General features: G+C 46.9%; 1 protein-coding gene across 6 annotated transcripts in view; it reads left to right on the forward strand.

The window, feature by feature from the left end:
- Positions 1-8,501: 8,501 nt before the first annotated feature.
- The window catches only part of SHOC2 (SHOC2 leucine rich repeat scaffold protein), a 57,146-nt gene continuing 48,911 nt past the window's right edge, over positions 8,502-16,736 (forward strand). For 2 of the 6 annotated variants that reach the window (XM_072340765.1, XM_072340771.1), the window contains exon 1: positions 8,592-8,709. The gene's annotated coding sequence lies outside the window, so the exon portion shown is untranslated. Of the gene's footprint in view, positions 8,710-8,939; positions 9,402-10,967; positions 11,100-16,736 lie in introns of those variants that run through there. The other 4 variants (XM_072340769.1, XM_072340767.1, XM_072340766.1 and 1 more) reach the window with 4 other exon arrangements.

The following is a 16,736-nucleotide window of genomic DNA, read 5'->3' on the forward strand; positions in this document are numbered from 1 at the left end:
GCTAAAAGTGAATGGAAAGGGCAGCCTGTTATGAATGAATGTTGTGCACTGTGAGACCAACCGTTACTCCTGTGGTAACAAATAAGGTCTGTGGAGAAACAAAATGATCTGAAAGCAAGACCTCGAAGCCAAACTATGGGGTAGGTTTTTTGACCTTGTGGATGACCGCGAGGATTGGCATTTGTAGCAACCAGAGCCCATCTCAGTCATGCAGGGAGTCGCTTTGTTAATGCAGTTTTCCTGCCAACGAGGTTTGTTTGCTTGGTGATAAGAAACAATGGTCAACTCGATGTGCTACTTAAGCGTTTTAGTGCTTGAGAAGAGGAATCTAGATTTGTGCTCAACCTGTTTTCTTAGTCAAACGCCAGCTTGGCAGGCGATCTGGAAAGCTGGTAGCACCAAAACAGAGTGATTATGGTGATCGTTTTAGCAGTCTCTGGTAAGTCTGCGTTTAAGAAACTTCTTTCTGTCAAGGAAAACACAGTTCTTATCTTCGGGATTGAAAGGGCTGCATGAGAGAGGCACGGCATAGCCGGTGCTCAGGGTCATACTTTTCAAGGTGCCTGAAAAGCAGTGATGGTTTTGGCTTTGAGTAAGACTAATGTTCATCCACTAGAGTGATATTAGCTGCAGTTAAGGAGTGGAAAGCATGGCACAACAACAACAGAAGGTGCGAGTTTTCCAGTTATATATGGAGGTCTCTGTTTTTGTTCTGCTAAGGAAAGCATAGTTAGATTGGTTTGGGTTTGTTTTTTTCCATTTCCTGCACCTGGGGGTTGTTGTGCTCTAATACACGCTCTTTTTCTTATGGTAGCAAGACATGCACTTGCAGTGGAATAGCACGATAGGTGTGTGGCCTTGGAGGCACCCAAGTCTGAAGCTGTGCCCTCACTGTGTGCTGAGAGCCGGCCTTGGGGTGAAGCCAGATGGTCACACGGTCTGACATGGGTGAGCAGGCTCCGAGAGAGAGACAACGCGCTCTAGATTCCATCCTTATTTTACTGGTGTTGCAAACAAGTTATTCTTGTACTCTGCAGAAAGCCTCACAACCACAAAACCAGCAATAATTGTATAAATGATAAGCTTGTTTTCCTCCTCCTCTTCCCAGATATTCCGAGTGTGACAGACAGCAGAGATGTGCATTGATGGAATCCAGAGAGTTTCATAACATGGCAGCCGCTTGCTGCATATGCCACTGCATACATAAAACGGTATTTATTTTGAGTATTGAGAAACATTCACTCTAAGTAGAAGAAAAAAAAGCGTTCAGGTGAAGCCAGTCCCATTTGTTTACAAGCCTTGGGTTTTGTCTTCATACATTTTAAATGCTTTTCATTTGTATTCTGATTTCTTGAGCCTTTCAACTTCATGTCTTCCATTTTTCTTTGTTCATACAACAAGAAAGTCTGGGCTGAATCCTTACTTTAGAAAGGAAAATCTGGTCGAGTGTCCCATATAACCAAGCAACCCCAGACAAAGGGTGTTTAAAAATACAGACACTTTGGAGAGAATTGCTTGTCTTGAGAGCAGTTTTCAGCTCTGGGTTTAAGTAATTGAAGTAAATACTTTGTTGACGGTTTAAGAAGCTTTTAACAGCACCTATTTTAACAACACCTTTGCTTTTCAGAGAGGTCTCTCTTCTACTTTTCTGAACATTTAGAGCTCGTTTCACCTCTGTATGTGCTGCTGAAGTCAGAAAGGTAGTGTACCAGCATGACTAACTTGTGTTGAATAATGCATACAAATGCTTTCAGAAATGCACGCACAGATTTCATGCACAGATTTCATGCAGTCGTTCTGTAAGCTGCTGAGCAGTAGGGAGGGTGCAGAGCTGGTCCTTGGGGCAGCAGGAGGAGGGAGGTGGGTTGGGATCCTGGGAGGAGCAGAAAACCTCTGTGGTTCCCGAAGGAAATCATAGATTCCTTCAAGGCCATAAGCTTGGTAGCCTGATGTTTAACCCTGTCCTTGTTTTTGGGATGCTGTTAACAGATAAGTGATTTCTTCTAGTTCAGGCTGCTGAATATCCTCATTTTAAATCCGTTGCTGTTTGTTGCGGTGCCATTCTCAAGCTGTACACATCAAGACAAGAAGGAGACATCCTTCCTCAGCTCAAAGATTCTGTCTCTCCCTGCTATGGATACAAGTTTCTGGCCATACATTCCTCAGGGTGCACAGACAGCATTCTGACCAGCTGCTCTCTCTGTACTCTCCCTGCCAACAACGTCCAGGGAAAGCAGAGGCTACCTGCTGTCTTGTGGCTGTGTAAGAGTCCCGTTCTGGGCTCCCAGGCCAGGTGCTCCAGAATGGCATTTCTAGGAGGTTACTGTTCCACTTGTGTGGTTTCAGTCGCTGATGTCTTTGGCCCTGTGCCTTCAAGTGCCAGCAGAGGCATGCTGTAATTGCCCATAAACGCACCGTCTGTCATATCATTGTTTAATTATTCCAGCTTCTCACTGCCATGCACTGCTTAGTGTCTCTCCTGCTATCTTTATTTAATTGAGTGGAAAAAATCTGAGACTTGTGCTTCACTTACGTCACTTTGTATTTATCCAGCATCACTGGATCCTGCTTTGAAGTCCCGGCTTTTGTATGCAGAAGTCAGTCTTCTATACAGGAAAAAAAAAAACAGAGAAATGTCCATGTCAAAAGCGTATGTTAGAAATAGAATCAATATTGTAACACATGGTAAACTCTGGCCAGAAAGCTCTTAACACAGACAAATGATTGTGTTGTTATCCTTTGAAACTTGGCTCTGCCCCTGAGAAACAAGAAAGGGAAAGAAAACTCTTGAATAACCAAGCTCTTGTCCTCACAGTGCAGGACTGTTCTCAGCCTGTCGCTTTGTCTGTGCCACTTCTTCCTTTTCTGTCTCCCAGCTCTGTTTTCTTCCACATCGAATGCATTCAGCTCCAGGAGCCTCCTTTCCCCAGCCCATCCCTATGGATCTGTGTCAGAGCATTACCAAATGTCACTTCTGTCCCAAGATCACCCTGCAGCATCCCCTTGGCAGTTCCACCACTTCAGACACCTCTATGCTTCTTTTCCAAGCTTGCAACTAACCAAATATTAATGTGTTGGGAAAAAAAATAATCCTTCTGAGATTATTCTCCAACGCTCCCCTTGTCCGTATGGCCTCTAAAAGATTTGGCAGCGTGTTGGCTGCTTTTCTTTCCTCCCCTTCCCTGTGTCAGTGACAAATGCACATTGTTTTTCTGCTCTTCAGTTCAGCTTTCAGTCTCCGAGCCAGAACAATGCTTTGTGCAGCACCCAGCACACCAGATCAGTATCGAAGCTGCTGTGTGCTCCTATGACAGCACAAAGTGTTAGGGTTGCTGGCACTCACTCTGGCCTAGTTTGCCTCTGTCCTAGCAGAAGGAGTTTCACGACGTCCTCCTGGAAGATCACTGTACACCTGAATGGATCCAGCTTTCAGGATTCTGTTCTTTCATAAATCCTCAACTGAGATTTTCATTTTCAGGTGTGCTCCTTATAATGCTCAGCTCCCTGACTGAGTCAGCATCATTTTTGGGGTTGTACTTTCCGGCTTCTCATAACTGTGAGATTATTCATGTCATGCTATTTTCTGATCTGTTTTATTTTTCATCCATCTCTTTCCTGCAGGAAAGAGCAATTTATACAGTGATTTCACTGTGGAATTGACTTCAGGCTTTACTGCTATTTGTCACCATTCAGGAAATCCATCCCTGGCTCTAGAAGAACACTCAGTCCCTGCTGACAGTCTGAAAGAGGGAGAAGCAAATAGATGGCAGAGCTGCAGCTATTAAGACCAACAGGCACATTATTCCAACTCAATTTTCCATTCCCAAATGCCTTTTGAAGAAAATCTTTCTGTTTGAGAGAACATGAAGGAAGGTTGTGGGTACTGGTGGGCTTTTTTGGGGGTGGGGGATGTTTTGATGGTGATGGTTTGTTATTGATGTTGTTTCATAGAGACTCTCCTGTTCTTGCTGATCTCCATCTTCTTCCACATTTCAAACGGCAAGCTCACAACAGTGACAATGTGTTATCCCAAGGAAAGCTGCTGCTGTTGGCAATGGTGCTTGCCTGAACATGGGGCAACTGGCTTTTCACACAGCTCAGCATGGACGTGCTGCCACTCCCAGTCACTTTTAGGACACAGTTGAGTTGTTTTTCTTGAGATTACTGTACCCATTAATCTTAAGAAAAACATGTAATAAAACTGTTCAGCCTTCCTGGGGCCACCACTCCCAGAGACCTTTCCCCCTTTTGGCTTCTGCAATAGCTTCTTTCCTTTGGCTCTGAACCTTTATCAGCTAGAAATGATAAACTACAGAATTGGTTGGCTTCAGGCTCTCTTTTTTTGCAGGACAGGCTATGCTTGTGCCTATTGAGGACTGGAAGATTGCAGAGGATGAGGGGGAAATGGAAGGCTGCTCCCTCTTGTACACAGTGCAGGGGCAGGATGCAGCCTTTTATGAAGTTCAGCAAAGAAAAACTTGGGCTTTCCTGCACACCATGCCATACCAGTCAGCCTGGTACTAATGTTCCTGGACCTTTGAAGACAAGAAACAACATGCAGTATGAATGAAATGTAAGCCTTGCTGCACAAGAGCACTGGTGCCAGCCAAGTTTAGAAGTCCGATGTGAGAGTCAGGTGGAGCAGGTACCATGGCAGAAGGTGCCACGTATCACCTGCAGGCATGTAGATCTGCAGTGCTGCTGCAGCATCCAGGTCCAACCGCAATGTGTAGCATGTAAGAAGCTGGGGAACCCATGGCCACGTTCGGCTTGAATGCACTTTCTTTGGGAGGAAGTGGCTTTTCCCTTGGAAAGCTCAAATCCCCAGGGTCCCTATGAGGTCAATGGAAAGAGTGATTTCATCAGAATAAGTTCCAGAATGCCTTGACAAACGCTTATCATTTTGACTATGGAGCAAACTTAGCCTCTGTAGTTTTAAACCCGCTTTTGTGAGTACCAAACCCTTCCTGCTCCTTAGCTTTGAGAGTTACGCTGTCCCTGGTAGGCACGTTGCCTGCTGTGGTTCAGGTGCTGCAGACCCAAGCTGAGAGAAGCTTGTCCGCCAGCGCACATAGTGTCCTGCTGCATCCTGCTTTATCCTTTTGGCTTATCCCGGAATAGGTTAGCAGGTACCAGAGAAATCAAATGAAGTTCAAGAAATGTTGGTTGCTTTCGGGATAGCCTGACTGGGCTAGAATAATCAGCATCTGTTTCAGTTTAAATGAGTTTTCATTCCAGCTTTTTTTGCCTTTTCACAGTACAGACTACAGACAACTGAGGCCTTTAATTTGCCCCATCTTTTACTGTAGAGAAAAGTAGAAGTTTCTGTCAGCTAATACTATCCCACCTAGAATATCTGTACTACAAAAGAAAGTACAACTTATTGTCTATTATGAATGAAAAAGCTCCTGCTGTTTTCTCTCATTTGTAGTGTTGACAGTGAAGGATAAATTGTTTGAATTGGTTGACTCTTCATTTGTATACCTGAAGATTAGCTTGCTTGATAGGCTGATGGATCTGCAGTTTTCCCTTGCACTAAGTAAGCTGCAGAACTGCTAGCCCTGAGGCAGTAAGGACACAGCACATACTTGAAAAATGATTGTCACTTCTACTAGTAAATCAGAGAAAATGATCTCATGCATGACATCCTGGATGTTTAAGGATGGATCCATTTGGAAGAGCCCCTGTAGGACCTAGAATGTGTGTCTGACACACGTACGTAAGTGCTAATGAGTTTAAAGTTGAAGCTGACAGACCTGGAACTGTTTTTACATGGTAGTTTTGCAACCCTAAACCATGAAGCTTGGTTTTGAGGACATAGGTCTGTTAAACAGACTCCATCCTTCTTTCATGTATGTTTGCTTTGTAGCACCAACAGCAAGAAGAAGTAGGAAGAATTTCTTGTCACTCAGTTGGGCAGACCTGATTCTGAGCACAGAGAAGGAACAGAGTAAAAATAGTAACATCTGTAGTCCCTCAGCAGAGAACCACATTTCGAGGTTCCCCTTCTTGGTGTCCTTCTTTGTATTGCAACAGAAGCTTTCGCTCCGGTGGGCGGTGTTTCTCTTCAGTGTGGTGGATCTTGTTGTTGGCCACTCTGTCCCAGTGCTGGTTTCTATGCGTTGTCAGTGGTTCTGGATTTGTATGTGCATCCCCCAAGTATGTTTTATTTGCCTCATACTCTGCCTCTCTCCCCTTTTAGGTTGTGCCAGCTCTTCCAGCCTCCCCACTTTCCGTGACCATGTCAGTACAGCCAGGATTACATCTCAAGTGAAGACAGAAAAACCATGATGAAGGCTTATGCTATTTTCATGATGGATATGATGCTTATGATGCTCACAAAAATGAAAAGGTGTTTGTCATGCCATCAGCCTTCAAAGCTTTCTTCTTTCCCACGGAACAAATGAACACGCTGCAACCCTTGGCTCAGAGACTGAGGCCAACTTTCACATAAAGTGACAATTCAGGGAAAGGAATAGGATAAGATGGGAAGGTCTGGGCAGGGTGAGATGTAGATGAGAGGAAGCTAAAACCTTAAACTGGGAATTTGGAGGTTTGAGATGAGATGGAGGGAGGCTGAGATTCACAAAGAAAGTGTAATCAGGAATTAGAGGAGTTTTATGCTGAGACCATCTGTGCAAGGAACCAGTAGCAGGGGAGGGACAGAAGTCAGCAGAACTCTTGGTGCAGAGAGAGTCACAGGGGATAGGGAGTTAGAAGAAGAACTGGACAAAGGAGACTGGATGAAGAACTGGAGCTGGAGGCACTGATGGATGCTAAGAAAGGAGAGACAGGTGGTGGATATCTGAAGGTGTTAGCTGGGCATAGGCAGAGGGGAAGGGAGGGGAGAGCTGCACAGTGGGGAAGGCTGCGCGACGAGGGGGATGTGCTGACTGGGCCATCTTTGCTGTCCAGGCTGGCAGCCAAGCGGGGCTTACCCGGGTCTGGCCTTCACTGTGGCTCAGCCAGCAAAGAATTTGCCTCTTGTTGGTCTGCCCAGACACAGCGAGAATTTAGTGCCCTGGGATGAGGCGGCAGCAGCTGCCTGCCTGGGGGAGGAGAGGGTTTGCTTGTAGTTAGATGAATAAATAAAACTACAGTTGGGAGGAGATAGCGAAAAGGCCACATGAACAAGAGAGAAAAGGTCAATTCATCAGTCCAGCAGCCACTAAATTAAGAAAAGGCAAGTGGGGCCATAATATCAGAGGTATCTGAGTTCAGTCAAAGATGATTCTGAAGTTGCTGGATTGATCTTGTGGTCAGCTTAAGCAAGCTTAACAAATTAATTACAGTATTTTAGTTCGTTGTGTAAGAGCTAGCTAATAAATCACAGTGCTTTGTAGAAACATGCTTGAAACAACTGTGTAAATACTAAATAGCCTTAGGAATGGTCTTATGAATCCATGGAATAATCCAAATTCCAGCACTCCTCCCCCTCTACTGCTGGTCTAGATATAGGATAACAGTCACTGCTGTTATCTGCTCCTGGCAGGGGGGCAGAGGTCTGTGTCAGATATGTGGAAGTACCAGAACTGCTGGGGACCCAGGGAAGTGCTTGTGATCTGCACCACAGCAGTCCTTTTAGGAGCACAGAGAATGCTACATGCATTAAAGGAACATTATTATGGTTGCAAAGCCAAGCATTTAAAGGTTAGGCAACGTACAAATGAAATACCTCTGAAACCTTAATTCAGACTGTGTACGCATGCAGTTATGAAACTCTTGTTAATTATATTTGCCCTGCTGCTCATCTCAGCGTGAATGGCAGTAATTCAAGAGCCTCTCCCAGTTCTATAGGTTTTCCTATAGAAATATAGCAGCTTTTGACTTGCTGTCTGCGGATCTGTCTTAAGGAGAGGTACTCAGCCTCAGTAAGTACTACCAGATTCAAAACATGGGCCAGTGGGTATCATCTGATGCTAAGGGAGCCATAACTAATGTTGCTTAGGATGCAGATCTGCCTTACTCATCTTTTCTCCTGGCTCAGGTCTGCGTCAATGAGGATTTGGGGAGAAGCAGTGTTGCTGGGGGATGAGATCAGGTTGGAGCTCAGCTACCCGACATCCAGTGGGAGGTTATAGAACTAACTACTCAGTTTGTGCCCATTAAAAACAAATCTCACTTGATTGCTGGCACAAGCATTACTGTAGTACGGTCTGATCTCATAGGACATATATATGGAATTGCAGAAGGGTGGAGCTTAACAGTGTGTGTTTGCTGGCTGATTTCTGTGCTTTATGTCTCACGTTATGTTTCACCTGCTTGTGGCCCCGTGTTTCATGATACAGAAGGGCCAATCCGGCTGCTAACGCTGTGCAGAGCATGCAAGCATTCTGAACTGAGAAACGAGCCGCGGGAAGTGCAGCCTTGGTGTCCCTTAGGGAGGGCACAGCTGGAGCTCTCCGGGACGCGAAGCTTCTCCGGGCGCCCTCCGTGAGGTACCGGGCCCCGGACGGCCGCCAGCGCCTCGGCGTCGCCAGGGGCGACCGGGCCGCTTCCGCCCGCGGCCAAGATGGTGGCGGCGCCGCGACCCGGAAGCAGTCGGCCGCTCCGTGTCTCAGCGGACCCGCCTCCATGGTGCCGCGGGAGGGCCGTGGGCGGGGAGTCCCGTGACGGCTCGGTGCGCACAGACGGTGGCCGGCAGGGGCGGCCGGGTCGGGCGGGGAGGGGGGGGCCGGGCGCGCCGCAGGACGATGGCGGAGCCGCACGGTAGGCGGGCGGCGGGGCCGGGGTTCTCGCGGCGGGGCCGGGGCTCTCGCGGCGGAGCCGCGGGGCCGCGCCGAGGCGGCGGCGGCTGACAGCGGGCGGGGCGGGCCTGGCGGCGGGAGGCCGCGGGCACAAAAGGCGGGGAGGGCCCGGGCGGCGGGTTACCAACCCGGGCGGGGGCGGGCGGGCAGCCTTGGGGGGGGGCGTTGGGCAGGGGGTGGGTGTCGGGCAGGGGGTGCTCCGCTCCGCCGTGCCGCCGAGGGGTGGCATTGCCCCAAAGGCGGCGTAGAAAGAAGAAAGGAGGAAGCTGAGCCGCACAGCCTCACCTCCGCTCCTGCCCGGTATCGGGGGCTGCGGGGAGGGAGAAACTCGGGGCGTCGGGCCGGGTGCCGCTCCAGTGCGGGCGCGGGGTCCTCCTCGTGCTTCACGCGTTTGGCTTTTGCTCGTGGCGGTTCCGGGCGGCCGGCATCCCTCTGAAGTCTTCGCCCTCCCGCCGAGCGTAGTGCGTATGGATGGCACTGAGGGCACGCTGACAGCTTTCCGCCGCGTTCGGAGCGTCTTTTTGCCCGGAGGTTCTGTGCCAGGCGGGCACGGAGCTGTGGGAGCCCTGGGGAAGGCGAAGGGGCCGTAGCAGCGCCCAGCGGTGCGGGGCTGAAGTTCCGCGAAGTGCTGCCGTTTGTCAGGCTGATAGAGCGGTAGGTGTGGAAATGAAACAAAAAAACTGCTGTCACGAAGGGCTGGAGCGTCAGTAGTGATTTTTGATGGATGTGTTTGGGATGGGGGCTGTGGGAGCTCCGTGCGGTGTGCAGCGTGCACATGTGCGTACACAAAGGCACTTCTGAGGCAGAACATTACTGATAAGGAGTTGTGATTCTGTGTGGTGTCATTGCTGCGGCACTCGGTCTTCATTTTTGGACTGTTGCCTTTAATAATTAGATTCAGGCTCTTGGTTTTCTCCTGTCTGCTTGTTTTCACGTTTGACTTTTCTACTTGTTGTTTTCCTTTTGCCTTCTGAACTGCTTTTTTTCTTTAATCACCAGGCATTATTGGATGCTTCTATTTATAAAACTGAGGACTTAAAGTAGGTGGTGGTCAGATGAAGTCCCACTTATCTACAGCCGTATCTGAGACATATGTTGTATGGTGATCTCAATGTAATCCTTGGCTGGTTTGGGGGAAGATTTGCTGTATCCTATGAATTTATTATTACACTGTTGTGCATACATCTTAATTTTAGTAGCACCTTTTATCCTCTTAGTTCCTTTTGAATGATTTGAGCTTGGCTGTTTTGGTTTTCCATGCAGTTGTTCTTTGTTCTGGATAGGGAAAATGAAGGCTGTTTTCATAATGTGAGGCTGGATACCTTTTAATGTTAGGCTAATATTTGCCGGCCATCAGGACTTGTGTACGTGTGGCAAAGCAAAACGTGTACATCAGGCAGAACTAATTTGTTATCCAACCTTGTAGCACAGCACGATGCTTCCAGACAAAGCTCTCCTTGTACCCGCAGCCGTTGAGGAACACATTCCCAGTGAGGATGCTGCCTTCTGCCATGCGTCTCTTCTGCTCTTTCTGGAAACAGAGTGATCCTGGGGCGACGCAGGCAGAGTCTGCTGGGAGTTTCCCTTCCCTGTCTGCCACCTCTGGGGTGGGAGATGCGGGAGGGGACGTTCTTTGTTGTGTGACACTGAGATCGCCCTGACGGCGTGTTCTGCTCAAGGGATTGTGTTTAGCACGGGGGATTCCTTCAGCCTATGGATGTTTTTTCTTCACGTGCTCTTAGCTCACGTACAGAAATGAATTTCTCTGAAGATTATTGTATGTGTTCCTTTTAGGAAACCCTTGGATTCATTGTTTCTTGGCTGTGGCTTTCTAGAAATGTGTGTTTCTGTATGATGATCCCTGCTTGTCACCATGGCCAGCTGCTCCCGGTGCTGTGTAATGCCAGTTAAATAGGTGGATGCTTGCGCTTGGATGCATACATAATGATTGTGCATGTTAATTGTGTCAAAGTATCTCCTTTCTGCTGCGAGGGATCTGAGTGATCTGTGCTTTTGAGAAGCCTGAGGAAGCTGTGCAAATAGCTGCACTCCCTTTTGGGAGGGTTTTGCTGGTCGATAAGGAGATGAGAACGCACAAAGAGATTTCAAATGTTTTCATCACATCGCTGTACAGAATTTGGGTGGGTGCTGAACACGAGATGCTTCTCTCTTCTGGCAGCTTCCCTTCGTATCTGAAGAGGAAAACTCCTATGTTGCTGTGTGTGTGGAGGACAGGAGCCGCCTCGCCCGCTCTGCCCTGCAGCCCTGCGCCCTGCTGGCCCTCAGCTCAGGCACTGTGCTGTGCTCCTGGGCCCGGGGATCACTGTGAGCTCCCCAGTCGGCTTTGGGTGGGTGAGTGGTGAGGAGTGATGCTCGGGCAGCCCCCGGCCCATGGCTATTCCCACTGCTCAGCTTTCCCTTCCACCCAGAGTGCTCTGAGGCTCTTTCCTTGCTTTTTATTATAATATATACAAATATATATATATTGTGGCAGAGCTTTTTGGATGCTCTTTTAATGGAAGTACTGCTTGCTTTCCTCTGTTGCTGTAATAATATCTTGTGTTTACTTGTACTGAATGCAGCTCTGCATATTGGCGGAGATATTTCTGCCTTTTTTTTCCTGGTGGGTTTGTTTGTGTGAGAGAGGGCTGGGGAGGACACGGCAGTGAAGATTAAGCAGCCAGTTGTAGCTAGATTGTGGAGATAAGAAGAGCCCTTGTTTACACTAAAATCCTATTGCTGACATATTGTATAGTTCGTTTGATACAGTAGTCCTGGTATGTTACAAAACCCACCCAGATAAAACGTATAGCAAGAAGGTAATGTTTGCAGTATTAGCCATTGACCTTAATTTGCCTGCCTTTTGTTTTTACTGCATTGCTTGGGCTTGACTGTATTGTGAAATGCAGATAATGCGCTATTAAATCTGAGCATTGCCTGACACAAAGTTTTGTTCAGTAAAGGCAGTTTGGGTACAGTGAAACAATGATCCCTTGGTAAAAAGGGGACTTTAATTACTATCAATTTCTCCACCCTTAACCTCTAGGTAATGGATACGCTTTGTAATTGTGCAGTGTTGATTTCTTTTTAAATAGTTCGGTAGCACGTGGTTAATGTTGGCCTGTTTTAAGCTCTGTGAAGCTGAAGCCCTTGGACTGTGTTGCTGTATGGGATAAATATGGAGTGTGACAGAGCTGATGGTGGATGGGCTGATAGTGGTGTGGTGAGGGGCTGTGGGTTGGTGCAGGCGCACACTGCAATAAGTGGCCAGAGAACTTCTTAAACCAACCTGGCACGCGTATATACTTGGTTCCATTAGAGTTGTTTTGCTGTTGAGCTGGACATATAACATAAACCAACAGGACTTGAGGGACTTGAACATAATGGTTGGCTTTTAGGCTTCCTCTGTAAGGATGTCTGTGTCTCCGTGGATGTAAGCCTGATTCGCACACCCGCCTCCCTTATTGTCACATTTGCTGCGCTCGCAGCGAGCTGGGTTCGTGTTTACCTTCCCATGCTCACCCTCCACGTGCCCTCCTGCCTTACCACGCTGCGTGTAGGAGCGAGACGCCGAATTGCTGCAGAAGGCACCATTTCCACGGAGCCCGGCATCGCCGTACATACATACTGTATCCGGACCTGCCTCCCCTGTGGTCGGAGGCTTTGTGTTAGGCATGCATCCTAATTGTTCTTCTGTTGGCATTGTGCTGCGCTGAAGGGCTGGGCACCAATGCAAATGGCCTTTCTAATACCTTCCATATTTGCATTATAATGGCTGTGTAAATACTGCAGCACGTCTCGGTTCGCTCTCTGCTTTGACTGCTGGGCTTTAAAATAGGCTCTTTCTGGAGCCCTGGATACTGTTTGTAGCTGGGATTGCTTTGCAGAGAGGTTCTAAGGCGCATCTTTATTAAACACTGAAATGCGTCTGCAGTGAGATGTGGTTTTCAACTTGCCAGTGTTCTGGTTTCCCACTCCTGCAGCCCACAGGCTGGGACAGGCACTGGGAGGCAAAAACCCACCGCCAACAAAGTGTAACCTCAAGCAGTTGGGCCACTTTTCACCAACTATTGCTAAACGGGCTGTATTTGGGGTCACAAAGCATGCCTGCTTGAGACTTGGTTTGCGTGTGTTCGATCGGCAGAACTCCTCTGGATGTCTGTGGGAATATTTTATATGTAAGGAATACAAAATACTGTGCCATCGTTGTTTTGGTGCTGAAACGCTCAGTGGCTTATGAGTAACTTCACCAAAAGCAGCCTGAATTTCCTAGGAAGGTGTCGACACAGTGATGTGACTGAAACCAGAGTCTGGTTTTGGGAACTGGTGGCAAATTGCCATCACCTCTCCGTCATGAGTTTGCCTTAGAGTTGTTAAACAGGCAGTGATTAGTGACACCCAACTCTTACTGATCACTAGGTGCCTAGAGACTGTGTTATCGTTGTGCAATAGCATCTTTTAAAGGTTTGGATTCACTTCATGTCTCTACCACCTGGTTGTTAATGTAGATGTCAAATGTAGGGAAGGGCTGTGTTTTCTGCTACTATTTGTACCTTTGACTAGTGAAAGTGAACCAATCACAGCTGTCTGATGCGGCGCAGTTTGTGAAAGCTGCAGCAAGATGTGTTTAAATCAGACGTGGTCGTGTCTTGTGCGTGCGTGGCTCTGATCTTAGTCTGTCTCTTGTTAGCAAGTATTGAAGCAGCAGTACTGATATGATGAGTGACCTTGTTGGAGCTATAGTTAAGAAAATGCAGTTTCCTGAAACAGTGATACTATTGCAAGAAACCACAGATCTGCTCGACTTCTCAGGTGTCACTGCGTGGTGCTGCAAACAATATTACTGCAACACAGCAGTTTTCACACGCTGCCGAGAGCTTTGTCTGCTTCAAGTTCAGAAGCGTTATGCAGATGGGAGTTCAGATCTACGCTTTCATTGTCTCCGTTCTAATAGTAATTAGCATTAAACCAAGAAATTGAAGGGGTGGTTCGTGACAGTTTAAATGGCCAGAAGAAGCCATCGGGATGTTGCGTGTTGACAAGGAAGAAAAAATAAGCGTATTTATTACTTTTACAAAGAATTGCTTGACTGGCAGCCAAGAAGACTGAGGCCTGATATTTATTCATAGAGAAGGTGCAGCAGTGCTCATGGAGATTCGGACTTTTTCCTTTTCCTTCCTCTCATCTGTGTCCTGTCGTCTCAGTGTTGGCAGGCAGGGTTTGGCTCTCTGCAAGGCTTCTCTGCAGTGCCTGGCACTGATGGCAGCCTGTGTGCCACAGCACGTGAGCTGTCTGGTCTGCTGGGTAATGAGACGGTCACTGTTGTGCTTTTTTTGTTGTTGAAAGTTTGGTTATGATCTATTTTGTAATGTGCAGCATTAATCGTGTTTATTGATCGTTGTCCTGAGTGCAAATATTCATATTGCATCAAAACATTCGAAGCAAAAAAAACAAAAAAAAAATCAATTACTGCTTTAACTGTTGCATGTGTGTGTCTATATGTGTGTGTATGCATATACACATACCTGTATAGTTGAACAAGAGATGAAGATTCAGTATGTCACTATGGTTTAAAGTTTGTGTAGCACCGCAGTGGAAGTCTTAGTAAAGTTGTAATAATTGGCATACAGTGCAACCGGAGGTACCAAGCAGTGTGCTGTGCTGTGGGAGCATTCAGATTCTTAACTGAGCTTCCATCTTGCTTTATGTTCATGTTGTATCTAATGCATTAATATCATAGAATCATTAGAGTTGGAAGGGACCTCTAAATGTCATCTGATCCATCTCACCTGCAAGGAGCAGGGTCAGCTACAGCCCCAACAAATGGCTCAGAGCCTGGTCCAGCCTGAGTTACTGGAGTTTACTCCATCCTCATTTAAAAGAAAGCAATAATAAAACCCCTACAGCCTATAAACTCTCCCTCTCCCCTCCCCAGTGCAGCGGTGAACAACCCCAATCAGTGAGTAATCCTTGCTCCTGTGTTGATGAGCAGTTGTGTTTCTGAACTTGCGATGGTAGCTGTGTGCTTTCTGGATGGTGCTCTTGTATTCCCTTCCCCCTGCCTTGAGTCAGCTGCTGCAGAAAAGCAGAACTGCGCCTTTCTTTTAATTCTAAGGGATAACCACGCAGAGAGGATTCGTCTTCAGATTCCCGTAATGCTGACTTCTGTTCAGAACTGTTGAGTTGCATGGAGTCACTGAGTGTAACAGAGAGAAAATGATTTTGCAAGCAAACTCTATGGCTCCTGGAGGCATCAGGTGGCTAAATGTGTAAGCACAATTACGCAATGGTCTGAAATGGGTCCTCATAAAAAGAAACAGTGCAAAGAAACGATCTCTTAATCGAGGAAGTCAACTGGAGAGTCCATCTGTGTAGTCCTGCAAAGTGCTGATAGTGGCAAAATACGAAGGACTTGTAATGGAAATCCATCCTGCTGTTGGTTGCTTGTGACATCGCAGTTAGGGTGTGGGGTTTGTGTCTTTATGATTCCTTGTACTGGTGTGATCAGAGGCTTTAAAGCCAAGAAAAAAATCCTATGAAGTACGCATAGCTTGAAGTAATTTGCATGGTTGTCTTGTTGAAGGGATGAATGGGTTAAAGGAAGCCTTAGCTCAGATGTTAACAGACTTCATCTGTGGCAATTACCTTTCTAATAAATGTAAAGATTCTGATGGCTGTGCGTATTGTACGGTGTTTGCAAAACTTAAATACTTCTATTAAAGAGACTTTTGTAACGCAGGCAGTCCCATGGATCACAGTGAATTTAAGAAGTTTGGGGGTCCATTTTCCTAAAGGGAAATTTGTTGGTTTAAAAAGAAAACACAAAACTAATTACAATGCATGGGAACTTGTGGTTGTGCAGCAGAGTTTTGTTCTGGTAAGTCCCCCCCATGCCTTTGAACTCCTTTGCAGTGCAGTTTGGGGCAGATCTCAGGCTATCGGATTTGTTTTTCTGTGGTGAGCTCCATGTTTGCTTTTTGGAATATTCAAACAATTGTTTGGCAGCTTTCTTGACAGCATATTGTGTGTGGCAGAGCCTTGTTAGGAAGGAAACAGCAGTTTAAATATTAGAACCATGAGTTGAAATTCACATAATAGATACAACAGCCTATTTTTTTTTTTTTTTTGTCATGACTTCATCCATGGATTTATTTTCTCTGCTTCAGGCTGTTATTAAGTACATCTTTACAACAGTAATTTCTCAGCCCATCTCTGAAAGAAGTCTTCACAGAAGTATCAGCCTTTCCCTGCACTCAGGCTGTCTGCAGCCTTCCCTCCCAGAAGTGCTGTTCCGTGTCCGGCTCTTGGGAGCAGCCCTGCTCCCATCCCAGCAGGCAGAGAGGTTTCAGCTGCACGCTCCAAGGTTTCAGCTTTAGGTTTCCTTCTTCTAAACCAAGATTCTCTTTATTGAACCAATTAACTGCTGGGTGCAGGCCAGAACTTTCTCCTGAAATCAGAATTAATGAATAAACAAATCAGACTGGGGAGATTTCCCTTCTTAACAGGCAGTGACAGTGATAGGGTTTGCACCCCGCAGCCATGGTGTATGCGTGCTTGGTTCTCTTGAAGCCATCGGGGTATGCTTCTGAGCGTAGATCACACGTTTGCATCACCCATCTGAAGTCATGCCTCTGCTGGAATGTTTCTTAATCGACTCCAGCTCCTCTGCAGCAAGCAGATGGGGTGCACACACCTTTGTTAGTGAGCAGTTTGCCCTGCTGCTGGGGCTGCAGCTCCCTTTGCTCTTCTCTCTGCCTTGGCTCTTCCTGCCCTCCTGCTGTCGCTGCTTGCTCTGCTCGGAGAAATTGGGAGCTGCATTCCATGCTCCTGCCCTCCTGTGGCAATGAAAATGTGAAGGATTTGCTCAAAAGCACGTTGTGTAAAAATAAAAATTAAAAAAAAACCAACAAAACAAACAAAAAACAAACTGAGAATAAGGAACTGGTTTGTTTCTTCTATAGCAGCTTCTCTCATCTCTCAAGATACACA

Source organism: Excalfactoria chinensis, chromosome 6 (genome assembly GCF_039878825.1).
Source record: "Excalfactoria chinensis isolate bCotChi1 chromosome 6, bCotChi1.hap2, whole genome shotgun sequence".
Classification (NCBI taxonomy): Eukaryota; Metazoa; Chordata; class Aves; order Galliformes; family Phasianidae; genus Excalfactoria; species Excalfactoria chinensis.